We start from the raw sequence: 18000 nt of genomic DNA on the forward strand, positions 1-18000 counted from the left end.
GATTGAAGTTCAAGTGGGTAGGCTTCTTCATAAGTCATCTCATCCCCCCTCTCATTCTCTCTTCTTGCTACCCATTCATTCTTAATTGAGGATTTTAATTTCAATTTTTATTTTATTGCCTTCTCTTTCCCCCAAGGTTCATGGCTAGTTGCATGTGTTGGCTTTATCCCTCTCTAACCATTGAACCATCCTTTTATTTTGGTTATTTATATTGCATCACTTCCCCTAAAGCCAAGTAGAAAAGCCCTTGTAAGAGTACTCTCTGGTCAAGTAGGGAAGCTCATATTATTTATGCTGCATCCCTCAGGTTAAGTAGAGATACCTACTTGTGTGCCTCTCTCTACCTTTATCTCCGTTTTATTTTATTTATTTACTTTTCAGCACTTTTACTTCTAGTTATTTACTTTTTAATTGCATGGTTTGAATATTTAAATTCCTAGATGACGAATAGTTAGGGTTAGATGTGAATGGTTAGGTTGTTCAATTTTAATTGTAATTCCAACTTCTAATTTCCCTAGTTGTGTTGGTTATGACATTTTTAGATGCAATTGTATTTTGACAGTAGTAGAAGTAGATCACCATAATCAATCGTTACACTTTCACATTACTAAAAGAAGCTAAGAATGAAGTAGCTGCTTTCCTTGTGTTTGACCCTTTAGCTACACTAATCTGTACGTTTGCGGTTACTTTTAAATTTCAAACAAGTTTTTGGTGTTATTGCCGAGGAGACTGTTTCATATTATTTTTCGCTTTCTTTTGGTAAATCGGAGTGCTTTGTTTGCTTTATTTTTTTTTCTTTTCTTTTATTGAATTCCTAAGAAGAACAACTTGTAATAATAATTGTATTAGTAGAGGTCACTAGGCCTCACAGCCTATAGCTGTATCTCAGGAATTGAATTGAGAAACCCCAGATCCCTGCTGGTAAGCTCACAATAAGCCAAAAAAATTTCAAAAATCACAAAAATAGAAAAAAAATTCCATTCTTTTGTTCTAGTCTTATTGTAGTTGTGGATAATGTTCTGTTGTATGAGTGCTAGGTGGGTACGTAATACTGAGAATCGCTTAGAAAGAAGAGATCCAGCAAGTAGTGACCCTATACCTATACTCTCATCATTACCTTTCAATATGGTAAACCAATAGCAAAACCCTCCACCTAAATCTCTGAAAGATAGGTTGTACCCTGCTAGAGCAGGAGCAACCCAACCTTCTTGTATAGTTCTACCACAAGCCCAAGGTAAAAGTTTTGAGCTCAAATCTCAGTACATCACTATGTTACCCCACTTCTATGGGCTTCCCTCTGAGGATGCATACCTATCCTTTAGGGAATTTGAGGAGGTTTGCGTTTTGGTTAAGGTCCAACAGTTGACTGATGATGCTGTAAAATTAAGGTTCATAACTTTTGCACTCAAGGACCAAGCGAAGAAATGGCTCTATGGTCTGCCTACCAATTCCATTACTACATGGGATGAGTTTACTATAGTCTTCCTGAAAAAGTTCTTTCCTTTGCATAAAACCAATAAACTCAGGAGTGACATTCTTCAATTCAGGCAGAAACCTAGTGAGTCATTCTCCAAATTTATGGAGTGATTTAAGGACCTCCTTTAGGAATGCCCTCACTATGGAATTGATACATGGAAACTTTTTCAAATTATTTATGAGAGTATTTATTATTATACCAAGCAGTTGTTGGAGTCTATGTGCCCTAAGGGTTTTACATCTTTTATAGATGAAGACGATGCTTGGAACTTTTTGCTTGAATTGGCTGAGAAAACCAAAGAGTGGGAGTCTGCTCAAGAAATTGGGAGGACAAATAAGGGTTACCTAGTAGAAGTTGTTGTGGTAAAAGAGGCTCAACTTGAGAGTCGTATCAAGAGACTTGAAGCCATAGTAGTCAAAGGAGCTGCCAACTGAAACAAATAAATCATTATGTGCCTCTGTATAGTTAGTGCCAATCTCCAACACATGTGATGGAGGAGTGCCCTAATATTTCTAGTGTGAAGGGTTTGAATGTAGGTCCTAAAAATGTGAATGCCATGTCCCAAAACAATCCTTATAGTTAGACTTATAATCCAGGATGGAGGAACCATCCTAACCTCTCTTGGAATCAACCCAATAATTAAGCAGGTCCTAATTTTAAATCCTTGAGTCAATGGCAGTTTGTTCCCCAACAAGCCAACCAAAGGAACATGCCTCACAATCAGTAGAATAATTTTAGGATGTCCACTCAATCTGCTATTCCACCACTTCCTGTAAATCAACCTCCTAGATTCATGAGAGGAGGTGGTGATTTAGCTAGGATTTCTTCTTTAGAGAAAAGCATGGAACTTATCATGAGTACTTTCATGGCAAGCCAACATAACATAGAGAAGCAAATCTCCCAACTTGCTAATGTTTTGCATAAAAGGGAAAAAGGGAAGAAGCTTAGTCAGCCTGAACCAAATCCCAAGAATGTGAATATGAATCATCAACCAGCTCCAAATTAGTTGAATTCAATTCAAAAGAGTCCACAACAAGAGCCCTCCAATCAATGTAATATTTTTTATGCTCTTAGGAGTGGCCAAGAGTACCAACAGAGTGATTTGGTTAAGGAAACCAAACATAATTCTTCTGAAGAAGAGTAAAATCCTAACAGTCTTATATTCCTCCTAAAAAGAAGACTGTTCCATGGACGAAAATTTAGAAGTCTTCAAAAATGTAAAAGTGAACATCCCTCTTTTGGATGCCATATCCTAAATGCCCACTTATGCAAAAGTCCTAAAAGATTTGTGTACTCACAAATATCTCACTAGTGTACCCAAAAAGGCATTCTTGGCAGATAACATTAGTTCCATAATTATTCAGCCTATAGCTGCCAAGTATAAGGATCCAAGGAGCCATATCATACCTTGTGTCATAGTCAACACCTACATTGAGCATTGTAGACACCTAATGTTGTCACCCTCCTTTGGCTATGATGAAATGCGGATCTTGGACGTGACTTCCGACTTCCGATCAACAGTGATGATGGACTAAGAAAACCCAGAAACATTCCACTACCTGAAAACCCTAGAAATCCCATATGGGAGAGAGGAGGGTATAATTTTGAATTTCTATATACGAAGGAATCTGGTTAAGATGACTATACAGATGGATAGTGCTAGGAAATAAAATTTCAATGATATATGGCATGTCAAAATCAGACCGTCGGATCTCCCATAATCGTCCTTGAAAAATCATATTTTCCCATACGTATGCCGCGCACACTAGCAAGTCTGCTGGAAACCTGAAAAAATCCCTTACCTACCCAAATACCCCAAAATTCATCCCTTACCAACCCAAATACCCAAAATTCATCCCCTATCTGAAAACGCTAGAAACCCTGTGCGGGAGAGAAGAGGGTCCAAAATTGACTTTTTATATATGAAAGAATCTAGTCAAAGTGATCGTACAGATTGATAGTGCTTGAAAATATGATTCCGACAATATATGGCATGCATGCTGCGCACTGGCTACTGCCTAGCCCCTACCTGCTACCCAGCCAACACTTCCCGCACACATGCTATGTGTGCTGGCCTCCCCCGCACAGTATGGCCCATACACCCACACAGCATGGCCCACACCCTTGCACAGCATGGCTAGTGCCCCGCATGACCCAGTCAGTGCCACCGCATAGCATGGCCTGCTTCCCCGCATTACCCAACCCACGCCCCAACTGGCTACTATAGCGCACCCACTGGCTACAGCTCGCAGGCTCCTGCCAGTGCCCACGCTGGCTGCAGCCGGTGCATAGCTGCTGCCGAGCCCCTTTCACTGCCTATGCCCATGTCCGTGCTACCTCGTGGGCCATGTGCTGCACACACGTCCTACCCCGTGCACCATATGCTGCACATGCATACTACTCCGTGCGCCATGTGCTACACAAGGATGCTTCCCCGTGTGCCATGTGCCACACACCAATGCCACTGCACGCACACCTATGCCACTGCCAGCGTGCATGAGCCACACACCAATGCCACTACCCCGGTGGGTGAAGAGATTTTCTTTTCACCCACTTGGGACCAAAAACCCACTTTTTGGCCAAGAATCCTCTCTCCCAAAAAATCTCTTTTTTTCCCATTGGATAAAAGCCCTCTTCACCCATTTTAGTCCAAGAACCCATTTTTTCCATTTGATAAAAGCCCTCTTCACCTAGTTTAGTCCAAAAACCCTCTTTTGTCTGTTGGTTAAAAATTCTCCCTCCACCCCATTAGCCTGGAAATCCTATAAATACCCCCCTCTTTTGGATTTTATAGATCAAACAACCCCACCTCACTCTATAGTAGTGAAACCTCTCCTCCTCCCCTCTCCCTCTTGATTTTCTTTGGGTCTTTGGAGCAATCTTCGTCAGGATACGAAATCTTGTTCGGATCTTCGAAGTGTTCTTCGGGACTTTGAATATCTTCAATCCAAGTTCTTAGTCCAATCCAGTTTTTGCCAAAAATAGTATGTTCTTAGCCTCCCCCTTAGAGTGTTCTTGAGCTTTAACAGAAATAGAAATCCCCCCACCTTGAGGTTCTTCGGGTCTAAGAAGAGATCTTTGTCAAGATCCGGAGCTCTGTTTGGATCTTCAAAGTGTTCTTCGGGGCTTTGGGGATCTTCAATCCATTTTTAGGTCAATCCGTTTCTTACCCAAAATAACAGTTCCTAGCGGAAGCCTTGTCCGAGTTCCCCTGGAATCTTTCTAGAAATAGCTATTCGCAACGGAAGCTCTGCCAAAGTGCCACCTCAACCTAGCCCTCCCCTAGCCTATCCCTAGCAGAAGCTCTGTTGGAGTGCCACCTCAGCCCAACCCTCCCCTAGCCTATCCCCAGCAGAAGCTCTACCGGAGTGCCACCTCATTCTAAGCCCAAAAATAGCCTTTCCTAGAGGCTTTGTTCGAATCCAAATCCGAACGTAACCATTCCTAGCAAGAACCCTATCCGAATACCATCATAGTCAACGTCTCTCAAGAAAGGAACTTGGAGGTTAAGACCATCTTCCCCTGAGCCAGGAGAACATGAAAGACAGTCTGAGCTGGTACTAATCAAGGCCCACCCCTCTTGACTCGAAACAGGGGTTAAGTTCAGGTGCAATTTCTCAACCAACTTGTCATCATGTAGACTTTATATAGACTTTGTTTTAGTGTATATAGTAGTTTAAATTCAGTCAATGTATATATTCGTGATAACTTAGTCATGCATGTGGAATAGTAATAACTATGAAAAATGTTCGTTCTTAAGCATCTAGTAGGAAGACAGGTCAAATCGGGTAGATTGGGTGCCTAGCACCTTCCCAATTCTATAATATGACACTTACTCTAAATCTCTGGACCAGACCAAAATTTGGTCCCTTTTCTTAGGAATTGGGCCCACCCCAGGCCCATAACCCTAGGTGGTGACTCCAAACCCCTATTTGTATGATCCCGATGCCTGTATTGGACCATCATCAAACCCCCGTCTCGAGTGATGAATTTCACACTCTTGCGAAATAGGCCTCCACGTATCATTGAGCGGCGATATGGCGGTGCAAGGCCCACAAGGTAAGTACACATTACACACTCCCTCCCTCACATAAAAGAGAAAGAGAGGAGAGAGGACGGAATCAACACACATAAGTCCATTTTCGACCGCTACCCTCACAGTGGCGACTCCACTGGGGAATAAATGTCAAGCTTTCGATACCAGATGCTACCTTTAAATGCAAGAACATTTTCCACCACATTTGTTTGAAAATATGTTTGGCTAACCCCATGTTTGTAATTGTATTCGCTAACTGCATCATACATCATGGTCGAAGTGAAATCATTTGGCGAGGGGCTGCCTATCATGCCCACACCCTCAGGGAGGTCAGCTCATGTCATGGAGAGTGCTCTTAGAGCAAATGATACCTGCTTCCTATACAAGGGTGTGGGGTATTGTTAAATGGTGAGGATGTTCATAATTATGCCAGCACCCTCGGGGAGGTTCACGCAGTTTATGATATTTTGAGATATGATAATTGTATTCCCACATTACACTTTTGCACACAATCACTCACGGTTCCACCACCCCGTGGCCAGTTGCTTAACCTCATGTGTAGTCATGAGTAATGGGTAAGAAAGTCACCCCCTTGATTTTGTACCTATGAGTATATCAAAAGGATCATGTACCTTGCGTATATAGATCCTATCAAAGAAGCCTTGTCCATCCTATTGCATCCACCACATCCTCACATCATGTAGAAAATAGATGGAGAACGCTAGGAATGCCACAAGCTAATCTGTAGAATTTGTTTACGATCTTGAAAAGGAATTTTCCTATGGTATATTCTAGTCATAAAGAAATTCTCACCTAAGAGGGTTTCAGATAAAAGGTGTCCTTCCTCTTAGAAATTATATTTGGATGATTTGGCACATGCAATCAGGGTTGATTTCTGTCCAATGCCCACAAAATGTTGAATAATCTAAAAGACCCGAGGAAGCTAGGAGGAAGGTCACCTAGTGGGATAAGAGAAAGGAAAGCATAACTTTATTGGAAAAGAATGTAATAATAGGGGTATTCTGGTCAAGCCATTTGTGTGTATCTCCCGTTTATGGCATTGAGTGGACTAGGGGCATTGACCCCTACCCACTCTCTACCATTAAGCAGGCTAACTTTTGATGGATCATTGGTTGTTAATCTAGTGAATGTGTGAACAAGGGTTGCGAATTGAAGAATCCTAAAATAAACCATTTTTAGTTCAGGCACAATTCCACACCTTAAGTATTCTTTACGGTCCATTTGGACACGTCAGGGTAACTGGATGACTCGCTTAAGTCTAGAATCACCTCCATCGTCTCTCTGAGATTGTCTACCACCATGTGATTACAACCCAGTTCACATGGATCCACCCAACATGGAAACACTAGAACAAGCATGGGTCCACCCAGTACAGACATTGCAAGTTGAAGTTGCTGAAGTCAAGAATGGATTAGCTAAGGTGTTGCACTTGTTATGGAACCTGCCTAGGGCCGATCTTGGGGCTGACACAACTCTTCCTTTAGCAAAGCCAGAACCAACTAGGCCTACAGGTCATCAAGGGACTCCCTTTGGGGATCCCCCTCTAGCTATAATTAATGATGAAGAAGAGGAATTTATGGTACATGTTCAATAGGAACCTCTAGAGACAAAGAGGGAAAGGAAAATGAGAGAACAATTGGAGAAGCTTGAGAATATGATACGAGCAGGGAAAAGTCAAGAGAGTCAAATAGTAGATTCTTATGAGATGAGCTTCTTTTCTGGGGCAAGAATCCCTGAAAAGGTCAAGTGTCAAACCGATAGATTTGATGGGTCAGGGGATCCTAAGGCTCGTTTGGAGGTATTCCTCAATATCATGAAGATATGGCAAATTGCTGACAATCAGATGAGGTAGGTATTCAATCAACATTATTATGATCGAAACTAAGGTGGCTCACACCACAGCCCTAGATCCCTGGTGCCCCTGCTAGAGACTCGATGCCCCAGCCAGAGCCTCGGTGCCCTGCTAAAGCCCTGGCACCCCCGTCAGAGCTCCGACACCCCTATGAGAGCCCTGGTGCCCTCGTTGGTGACCAGAATCCTCATTTCGATGATTGAATTTATGAGGGAATTCCCTCTTCACTTGCTTGTGTACTCTGTATTGCCCCGCTAGTGTACCCTACACCGTGACCAAAAAAACATCTTTTTTCTCTATTGGTAAAAAAATTACCTCTTTCACCCTATTGGCCCAAAAAAAGCATCTTTGCACCTCATTGGCCAAAGAAAGTTACCCTTCACCCCATTGGCCCAAAAATTCACTTTGTTAACCCCTTGGCTAAGAAAATTTACCTTTTAACCCCATTGGCCAAAGAAATCCCTCTTTCCTCCCCATTGGTCCAAAAAATCTATAAATACCCTCCTCCCTTTGGTTTTTCACACTCGAGCCTCCTAGTGAGCATCCGTTGTAGAGAAGCTTTGCCCACTCTCCTCCCCTCCCCCCTTGAGGTTCTTTAAGTCTTTGGAGAGATCTTTATAAGATTCGAAGTGTTCTTCGAATCTTCCAAGTGTTCTTTGAGCCTTCGAAGTTCTTCAATCATCTGAATTTTTTAGTGTGCATTTTTGTGTAGGAAAAACTTTGCCTTAGTTTTCCCCCCTTTGAGGTTCTTCAAGTCTTCAAAGCGATCTTTATAGATTGAAGTGTTCTTCGGGCCTTCGAAGTTCCTCAATTATTTGAGTTTCGTGAAGCCCTCCCATAGCCTATTCCTAGCGGAAGCTTTGGTAGAGAGCCACCTCAGCCTAGACCTCCCATAGCCTATCCCCAGCAAAAGCTCTGTTGGAGTGCCACCTTAGCGTAGCCCTCCCATAGCCTATCCCTAGTGGAAGCTCTGCCGGAGTACCACCCCATCCTAGCCCTCCCATAGCCTATTCCTAGTGGAAGCTTTGCCGGAGTGCTACCTCAGCCTAGCCCTCCTATAGCCTATCTCTAGCAAAAGCTCTGTCGAAGTACCACCTCAGACAAAATCTGAAAGTAGTCCATCCCTAGCGGAAGCTCTACCGAATTGACACCTCAGCCTAAGCCTGGAAGTAGCCTTCTCTAGCCAAAGCTTTGCCGATTCAAACCTGAAAGTAACTAAAACTCTGTCCAAATATTACCACAACCAGCATCTCTCGAAAAAGAAAGTTGGAGGTCAAGACCATCTTCCCTTGAGCTAGGAGAATCCATAAGAAAGTTTATGCCAGCACTAATCGGGGGTCCACCCCTCTTGACCCAAAATAGGGTCAAGCTCAAGTATAATTTCTCACCCAAATTAGCATAATGTAGACTTTATATTAACGTTGTTTTAGTGTACATAATTATTTAAATTCCGTCAATGTATATATGTGTGATAACTTAGCCATGCATGCGAAATAGAAATAATTATGAAAAATGTTCGTTCTTAAGCATCTAGTAGGAAGACCAGTTGCACCGGGTAGATTAAGTGCCTAACACCTTCCCAATTCTACAACATGACACATACCCTAAATCTCTAGACCAAACCAACTTTCGAGCCCTTTTCTCAGGAATTAGGCCCACCCCCAGGTCCTAGGCCTATAATCCTAGGTGGAGACTCCAAACCCTTTTGTATGATCCTGATCCCTCGTATTGGACAATCATCAAATCCTTGTCTTAATGACGACCTTTACACTCCTACGAAATAGGCCTCCACCTTTCTCCGAGCGGTGGTATAATGGTACAGGGGCCGTGAGTAACCACAAATGACACACCCCTCCCTAAGAAAGAGAAGAGAGAGGATCTAATGCTTAAAGTCTTTTTCCCCCTCTCAAAAGAGGAGAATGCAAGGTCTTTTTCCCACCGCTACCCTCACACCAAGGTCTTTGCGATGAGCTGTTCCTTTAGGTATCATCCTTTCCTTAACTTGATTGTCTTTCATCATTTTCTCTCATTTTTACCATTTCTTGTATTTTCCAGGATGGGAAAATTGCTTCTTTAAGGGGACAAGTTGGCTCTTTGACCGGGCAGGTTGACTCCCAGAGGGAAGTGATCACCCAACATTAGGGACCTTACGACGAGAATGGAAAGTTCACGATTGACATTTGATATCTCTCCAATGTTTGCTGTGGATGACCCTGAGTACGGCATAGATGAGGATGCCGACTCTTAGAGACTTGTTCCCTACAAGACAGATCTTTTTGCACATATATATAAATTTTTTTTTCTTTCTCTCCCCATGTTTATTGCTTTTTTGTTTGTTTTTAATTTTTGTAGACTTGAAATTTTATTTTGGAATGGAAACCTATCTTTTAAAAAGAATATCTCTTGTTCATGAATTTGAATTTTAAGGCATGATCAATTCCACAATTCAAGTCTTCGTTAGAATAACTGGAATAATGCAAAAATCCAAATATCACCTCACTTTACTACTAAGTGAATTACATAGCAATGGAAATAGCTTTCCTACCAAAGATAGGATAGGTAGGCTACAATGTGGGGAGGTAGTTCTTAGGGTGGGTAGAAGTTCATTGTTTGAAATTTAAAAGTAACCGCAAGCATACAGATCATCGTAGCTATGGGTCAAACACAAGGAGGCAGCCACTTTATTTTTAGCTTCTTCTATTAATGCGAAAGTGTACGGATTGTTGATTGTGATCTACTTCTAACTACCACCTTAAAACACATGCATTTAAAAGAACATCCTAACCAACACAACTGGGGAAATTGAAATTGCAATTGAAATTAAAAACCTAACTATTCACATCTAAACCTAACCATTCATCATCTAGGAATTTTAATACTCAAAGAAAATAATTCAAAAGCAATAAAGAAAAAGTAAGAGAAAAGTGCTGAAATAAAATAAATAAAAATGTAAAGAAAGGGGAATAAATATAGAGAGAGGCACACAGTAGGTATCTCTACTTAGCCCGAGGGACACACCATCAATAGTACAAGCTTCCCTACCTAACTAGAGAGTACTCTTACAAGGTTTTTCTACTTGGCTTTAGGGAAAGGGATGCAATATAAATAATTAAAGTAAAAGGATGGTTCCATGGCTAGAGAGGGGCAAAGCCAACACATGCATCTAGCCAAGGACCTTGGGGGAACGGGAAAGCATCAATGTAAAACTGAAAATTAAAATCCTAAATTAAGAATGAATGGGTAGTAAGAAGAGGGGATGAGAAAGGGGATGAGAAGATTACTGTGGAAGCCTACTTACCTGAACTTCAATCCTTGAATTAAACTTGATCAATTTGAAATACTACCATCTCTAAAAAGCAGATCTAGAATAAACCAAATCTGAAATTGCTAGGCCTGGAGAAAATAAATCTTAAAGAAAAACTTGCACTTGAATATAGCTACTTCAAAGCTTGGTTCTTGTCACCTAGATCTAAGCCTTGAACTAGTAAATTAAAATTATTACGACTTTAATAACTTGAATAACATAAACAAATAAACATAAAAGACTTTGCATTAATTTAATGAAACCAATTACAAAAGTGTTTAAAGCAAAAATAAAGAATTATTACTAGAATTAAAAAGAGTGCATAATGAAAATTAGAGAAAAAGAGAGAACTAGAGAAAACCATAAAAAGAGAAGTGTGCCCTCCCTCTTTGGTTGAATCTCTTATATAGGGAATGGGGAGGGAGTCCAATGATTTTAGTTTCCTAGTTTAGGGGATTTTTTTTAGATTCTTGGTGATGAGGTGGAAAATAGGAGAGAAAAGAGAAAAGAGAGAAAATAGGGGAAAGAACAAGAGAACGTGCAGGCCCCTCTTGGATCGTGTGATGAGGTGGTGGGAATAGAATGGGGAGAAAAGGAGATAAAGTAGGGGAGAAAAGATCTCCATCAATTTCTCCTTCATTTTTCCTTTTTTTTTCTCTCTCTTCTTGCGTAAAAACCTTCTTGGATGATTTTCTATACCTTTCTTTGATCGATTTGGACAATCTTCTATTTTAATTTGAAATTTCATCCATGCCCCTTGTCTACTTAAATAAATCTCCATAAAGATAGGAGATCTTGTGTTCCACGCCTAAAGGAGAGAGCAAGTGGCTCCCAATGTGGGTCCTTCCTACTTTGTTGGAATCTGGACTGTCTCTTATACCCCTGGGACAACTACAGAAGGGCTAGGCCTGCATCTCAATTCTGTTCTGGTTCATTATTCCTTTTCTGGCCCGAAAAGAATAATCAAGTGTACAGGTGCCAAAATAATGTGTACTTTTAATGTAACACGTCCATCTTGCTTAGAATTTCATCATCTTCGCAGCTACTTGTAAAATTGGAGATATGGAGCCTGATAGTCCCTAAGGCCTTATAAATACAAAACCTGCAAAAAGAAAGAAAAACCCAAGGTAGCTCCATTCTAAATATGTAAAAATGCATGCTTAAATCCGAAGATTTTACACATAAATGTGCTCATCATTCACCAACTCCTTCGGGTCCTTTGCTTCCAGTCCATACTATCGGCTAATGTAAGTGGGCAAGTAAAAGGATGTATGAGTCAATCCCATCAACCTGACGTAGTTGCATCTAGGGCTCTTCATTAGGAAACCATTTTGTGGCCACCATTGGCGTCTCTATGCAATATCTTGTGCAGTTCTTCCTTGTAGATACTCTTCCCAATCAACGATGAGCCTAAATTCTAGGACTTCCCTCTTGTCTTAGTAGCAAAAAACTCCGAGTTGGCTCCATTTAATGGCCTGGCCAGTTTCAATTTCTCAAATAGCCAAAGTTGAAAAATAACAGGACTTCCTTAATAATGATCAATTCCAAACTTATGGTTGAGCCTCATGTCATCAAATCCCTTCAGGGTCTTTGCAAGGATTGTGGGGATGATTTCACCTCCTTCAATTGCTTTACCATCTCTATCAGAATGAGTGGTGCACCACGTCCGGGACTTCGGAGAGCATAGTGAGCTATCACGCAAAGCAGATAAGCATCTTATGATCTCTACCAATGGATTCCTCCTAATGATACATACAGGGTGAAAATCCTAGCCACCTTTAAAATGTTAATCTTCCCATATCTAATGAACTGCTTCATTTCCACCTTTTCCCATCTGAAGAAGCCTTGAATCTCCTTCAAGTGATCTCTCTTCAAAGATGGTTGAATCAACCTGCCTTTAGGTGGAGATAGCATATAAGCTCAAAATTCTTCAAGAGTTGGAAAAACCTCAACTATCCCAAACTGAAACACATGGAGATCAGTATCCCACTGCTCGAAGATACATGGAGACCTATTTCACAGGAGTGTAAAGGTCTTCATTGAGATGGGGATTTGATGATGGTCCAATACAGGGGATTGTGATCATTCAAAAGGATTTGGAGTCACCACCTAGGATTATTGGCCTAGGACTCGGGAGTGGGCCCAATTCCTAAGAAAAGGGCCTGGAAGTTGGTCTGGTCCTGAGATTTAGGGTGCATGTCAGGTTATAGAGTTGGAAAGGTGTTAGGCACCCAATCTACCCGGTTCAACTGGTCTTCTTACTAGATGCTTAAGAACGAACATTTTTCACAATTGTTCCTATTCCACATGCATGGCTAAATTATCATACATATATACAATGACTGAATTTAAATAATTATGTACACTAAAACAAGGTCAATATAAAGTCTATATTATGCTAATTTTGGGTGAGAAATTATACCTGAGCTTGACCCCTGTTTCAGGTCAAGAGAGTTGGACCCCTAATTAGTGTTGGCATAAGCTTTCTTGTGGATTCTCCTGGCTTAGGGGAAGATGGTCTTGACCTCCAACTTCCTTTTTCGAGAGATGCTGATTGTAGTAATATTCAGATAGAGTTTTGGCTAGGAATGGTTACTTTTGGGCTTAGACTAAGGTGGTACATTGGCAGGGCTTCTGCTAGGGATGGGCTACTTCCGGATTTTGGTTGAGGTGGTGCTCTGACAGAGCTTCCGCTAAGGATGGGATACTTTTGGATTTTGGCTGAGTTAGACCTCTGATAGAGCTTCCACTAAGGATGGGCTACTTTTGGATTTTAGCTGAGGTGGCACTCTGGCAGAGCTTCCGCTGAGGATAGGCTATGGGAGGGCTAGGCTAAGGTGGCACTCGAACAGAGATTTAGTTAGGGATAGGCTATGGGAGGGCTAGGCCGAGGTGGCACTTGGATAGAGCTTCTGCTAGGAATAGGCTGAAACAAAAATAAATCGTTGAAGAACTTGGAAGGCCCGAAGAAAACTACACTTTGGATCTTATGAAGATCTATTTGAAGACTTGAAGAGCCTCAAAAGGGGGGAGGGAGACTAAGGCAAAGCTTTTCCTATACCAAATACTCACTCAAAAAAGAAAAGGATTAAAGAGCTTCAAAGGCCCAAAGAACACTTCGAAGATCCAAAGATCATTTTGGATCTTATAAGGATCTCTCCGAAGACTTGAAGAACCTCAAGGGGGGAGAGGAAGAGAGAGAGCAGAGCTTCTCTACAAAGGGCGCTCACTAAGAGGCTTGAGTGTGAAAAACTAAAGGGAAGGGGAGGGGTATTTATAGAATGTTTGGACCAATGGGGAGGAAAGAGGAATTTCCTTAGCCAATGGGATTAAAAAGTGATTTTTTTGGACCAAAGAGGTAACAAAGTGAGATTTTTGGCCAATGGGGTGACTAGGTAAACTTTTGGGCCAATGGAGTGAAAAGTAATTTCTTATGCCAATGGGAGATTGTGGTGTAGGGTACACTAGCGGGGCAGTGTAGAGTGCCCAAGTTTGGTGAAGAGGGAATCCCTTCACTAAACTGGTCATCGGAGTGAAGGTTCTAGTGAAAACACTAGGGCTAGGTAGGGGTGCGCAAGGCAAGGGGAGGCACAAGAGATAGGGGTACGTGGGGCAGCAGGGCATGCACAAGGCAGCAGGGCAACAAGGGCACAAGGCAATAGTGGCACAGGGCAGGGCTATGGGGCACACAAGGCAATAGTGGTGCGGGGTGCGCAAGGCAGCAGAGGCACGCAGTGCAATGGGGGTGCAAGGCAGGGCCACAAGGCACGCAAGGTAGCAGGGGCATGGGGTAAGGCCCTTGGGGTCACACAAAGTAGCGGGGGTATGGGGCAGGGCCGCTGGGCACATAGGGTAGCAGGGGTGGGTGGCAAAGCCATGGGGTGCGCAGCGTAGTGGGAGGGGGGCTGGGCCATAGGGCGCCCAAGGCAGCAGGGGTGTAGGCCAAGGCCGCTAGGGTTTGTAGTGCAACAGGGTTGCACAGTACAGCGAGGGCACGGGGCAAGGCTGCTGGGGTGCGTAAGGCTACAAAGGTGTGGGGCAGAGCCAAGAGGCATACAAGGCAGTGAGGGCGCAAGTCAAGGCCACGGGGGCATGCGCATAAAATTTGATTCTTCTGAGAATGATTACAGAAGATCTGACGGTCTAATTTTGATGTGCCATATATCGTTGGAATCATGATTCTGAGCACTATTTATCGATATGGTCATTTTTGACCATATTTCTTCGTACATAAAAAGTCATAATTGGACACGTCTTTTCTTCTGTATAGGATTTTTGGATTCTAGGATGGGTATAAAATGTTCATGGGTTGGGTTACCTCAGTCAATGGTCATATCTGTTAATCGAAAGCGAGAGGTCACATCCATGATCCATAAGTCATCATAATCGAAGGAGAGTGACAAAATTGGGTGTCTATAGAATGCTCCACTTTGGCTGAGGCCTGTGCCAACAGCTGAAGGGCAATGAAAAGAATGACCATATTTTGTCACCTGGAATATATATTGCCATCATCTTGCTCATCAGTGACGGAGTTGAAAATGAAATAGATAATATCTCTTAACCGCTCTGAAGTTTTGGATCTTACCTGGGCTGTCGGTTGTTGGAAAGACATTTGCTGCTCTTTCAATCCTGCAAAAGATGTTAGTGCTTGATTCTAGACTTCTCCTAGGTTGGGCTTCCATGTGCCAGTCTAGGGATATCCGATCTCTAGGTTGGGTCTTTTGGACCAATCTGGGCTATCTGGGACCATCAATTATAGGAAAGAAATTCGCTACTCTTTCAATCCTATAAAAGATGTTAAGATTTGACTTTCCTAGGCTAGGCGCCTTGTGCCAGTCTAAGGAAATGACCAATGAGATCGGGCCACTTGGGGCCGATTCAAAGAGATGGGCCACCTAAGGCTGGGTAAATGAAATTGGGCCACCTAGGGCCGATTCAATGAGAATGGACCACCTGGGGCAGATTCAATAAGATTAGGCCCCAGCCGGTTCAATGAGATTGGGCCACCTGGGGCCAAGCCAATTAAATTTTTTCTTTTCTTGTTTTTTATTCTTTTATCCTTTGATTGGGGTTCTTGAATTTGAACCATTGGATCAGAATCTTGAATTTTGGTCTTTTGAATTGGAATCTTTCCATTCATATGGATTTGTTTTGAATTTTTACTTTCCTTTTGACTTTGACTTTTCATTTTTCACATGCATGTGACTATCTACCACTTTTAGGTGATGTAATTTTTATCTACCATTTCCGTGTAATTTGCACTTACCACTTTCATGTGATGTAATTTTTATCTACCACACGAGATTTGACTTGGGTTTTGTGTTTTGTGGTAAGAATCTTCAAGTTGCACCTTGGAATTGGAATCACAACTTTTTCTTTTTTTTGAGAATGAACTTTTTAACCATAAAATGGTCCCCCCCTCTTGCTCATTTCCTATTCCGATTTTTCTGAGTTAGGAACAATTTGTAAGCAGGTGAGCTCAGGTTTTTGATTTTTCTTGAAGATTTGAAGTTCTTCGCATTTTGTTGGGTTTCTTCAAATTTTTTCCCTAAGATCTTCAAATTTTCTTTGAAGTTCCTCATCCTCCTCTTAAAGATCTCCAAAGTTCTTAAGGAAGGAGCCAATTGGAGAATTTGAACTCTTTTTGGGTTTTTTTTGCAAATCATGAAACTTCTTGGGGTTCCTTATAATTTTGGAAAATATGGATGAGAGAAAAAAGAGGAGGACTCGTGGAGGAATCCTGCTTGATGGCTCTGAGAGTTGTGGTACTTTTTCTTAGGGGGACGAGAGTCCTGCAGATTGGTACACCGGACAGACACTCCATAGGACTCGGGATCACATCTACAACTCCATATGGGGTACATGGGTGAGTTTTGCATTTTATTTATTTTTTTTATTGTCTTGGTATTTTTCAATCTATTCATCATTTTTTTTTAGAGGTTCAATGAGGGGGTACGACCTATTTTGGCCAGATATGGTAACCCAAATTCGGCCCAAGACTGGTACAAAGTGCTTCCTTATAGACTTAAGGGCTTGTTGATTCATCTTACCTGAGCCAATTGGCCTAATTGGAGACCATAAAGTTCAGTTCCGACATTGGCGGGAGCCCTAATGGAGCGGTGGTGGCCGAGTACTCACTCCTTCCATTTCTCGACAGGCAAGATTACCATCACGCCCTTGTGCTTCTATGCCTTGACATGCATACCATTTGGAGGGAGGCCCCTGACCCTTCCCTAGACTTTTTCAGCTAGGGAGTTCATCGACTTGACAGGTATAGATATCGAGGATGATCAGAAACATATCCGTCTAAGCGAGATTAGTGCTCGTTGGTGGAGGATCGGCTTGGGGGTGATTCCTGGTAACATTGTGTAGGTGACCCATTCTTTTCTCCTATTTACTATGGGGTCAGTGCCTCTTCAGTGACCTCTGAGAGGGGGTAGATATCTGTATGGCAGCCCTTTTCTAGAACATTTAGGATCTGGATACATGGGATTGGGGTAGAGCCGCTTATGCCTACCTGTTGTGGACCCTCGACCTTCTAGCATATGGAGAGTGGGGCCTCAAGGGCGTGGGCTATATTCTCTAGGTAGCTTCTTGTCCCTACACACATTTCTTTTCATTTGGTTGCACTTCCTTACTTTAACTCTTCAATTTAGCCCTGGTTATGAACATATGGAGATTATGGCTTCCATACTAAAGGTGCCCCAAGCATTGTTTTTCCCTGTAGCCACGAGATGGGGAAACAGTCAGGTACTCTGGGGTTGCCGCCATCCTCCAGGGGCCACCACTCATTCTCTTCTAAATGAACTTACAGAGGTAAGCCATGTTTGGCATTAAATTTTCTTCTATTATGTGTTGTACTTACTTCCTCTTGAATTTGCAGGTTACTTGGAGGCCATTTCAACATCTCAGGTGTCCAGACCTTGATGAAGTTGCTCGAGCCAGGTACCCAATAGAGAACCGAGTTTTTTTTAGGGGAATTTGGGGCCATACCTAGTATTTGGGAGAGTGGGTCACACCCAGTGGTCCAATTCTGACATGTGCTTCCCTCCTTACCTTCCTCCACCTACCATGCATCATCCGGAGCACATTCTTACAGATCAGATCAAGGGATTGACTGAAGGAATGTGGGATGACTCCTTCCTAGATCAGGATAGGGATTACGAGACCTTCCTTGAGGAAGAGACAGTCTGCACTCCTTTTGGTCCCAGTGGTCCAGTGGTATGTTGCTGTTCTTGAATATCCCTTTTATTCTTCAATTCCCCTTTCTGTCTAGCTTTGATTGATGTTCTTTCAGGGGAGGATACTTC

At 42.3% G+C, this 18000-nt stretch overlaps 1 non-coding gene across 1 annotated transcript; it reads right to left on the reverse strand.

Moving 5' to 3' along the window:
• Positions 1 to 1518: 1518 nt before the first annotated feature.
• On the reverse strand, positions 1519 to 1625 carry LOC122086688. Its single transcript, XR_006142519.1, has one exon. It is a non-coding gene; the product is annotated as a small nucleolar RNA R71 (small nucleolar RNA).
• Between the last annotated feature and the right edge of the window lie 16375 nt (positions 1626 to 18000).

This window comes from Macadamia integrifolia, chromosome 1 (genome assembly GCF_013358625.1).
Source record: "Macadamia integrifolia cultivar HAES 741 chromosome 1, SCU_Mint_v3, whole genome shotgun sequence".
NCBI lineage: Eukaryota > Viridiplantae > Streptophyta > Magnoliopsida > Proteales > Proteaceae > Macadamia > Macadamia integrifolia.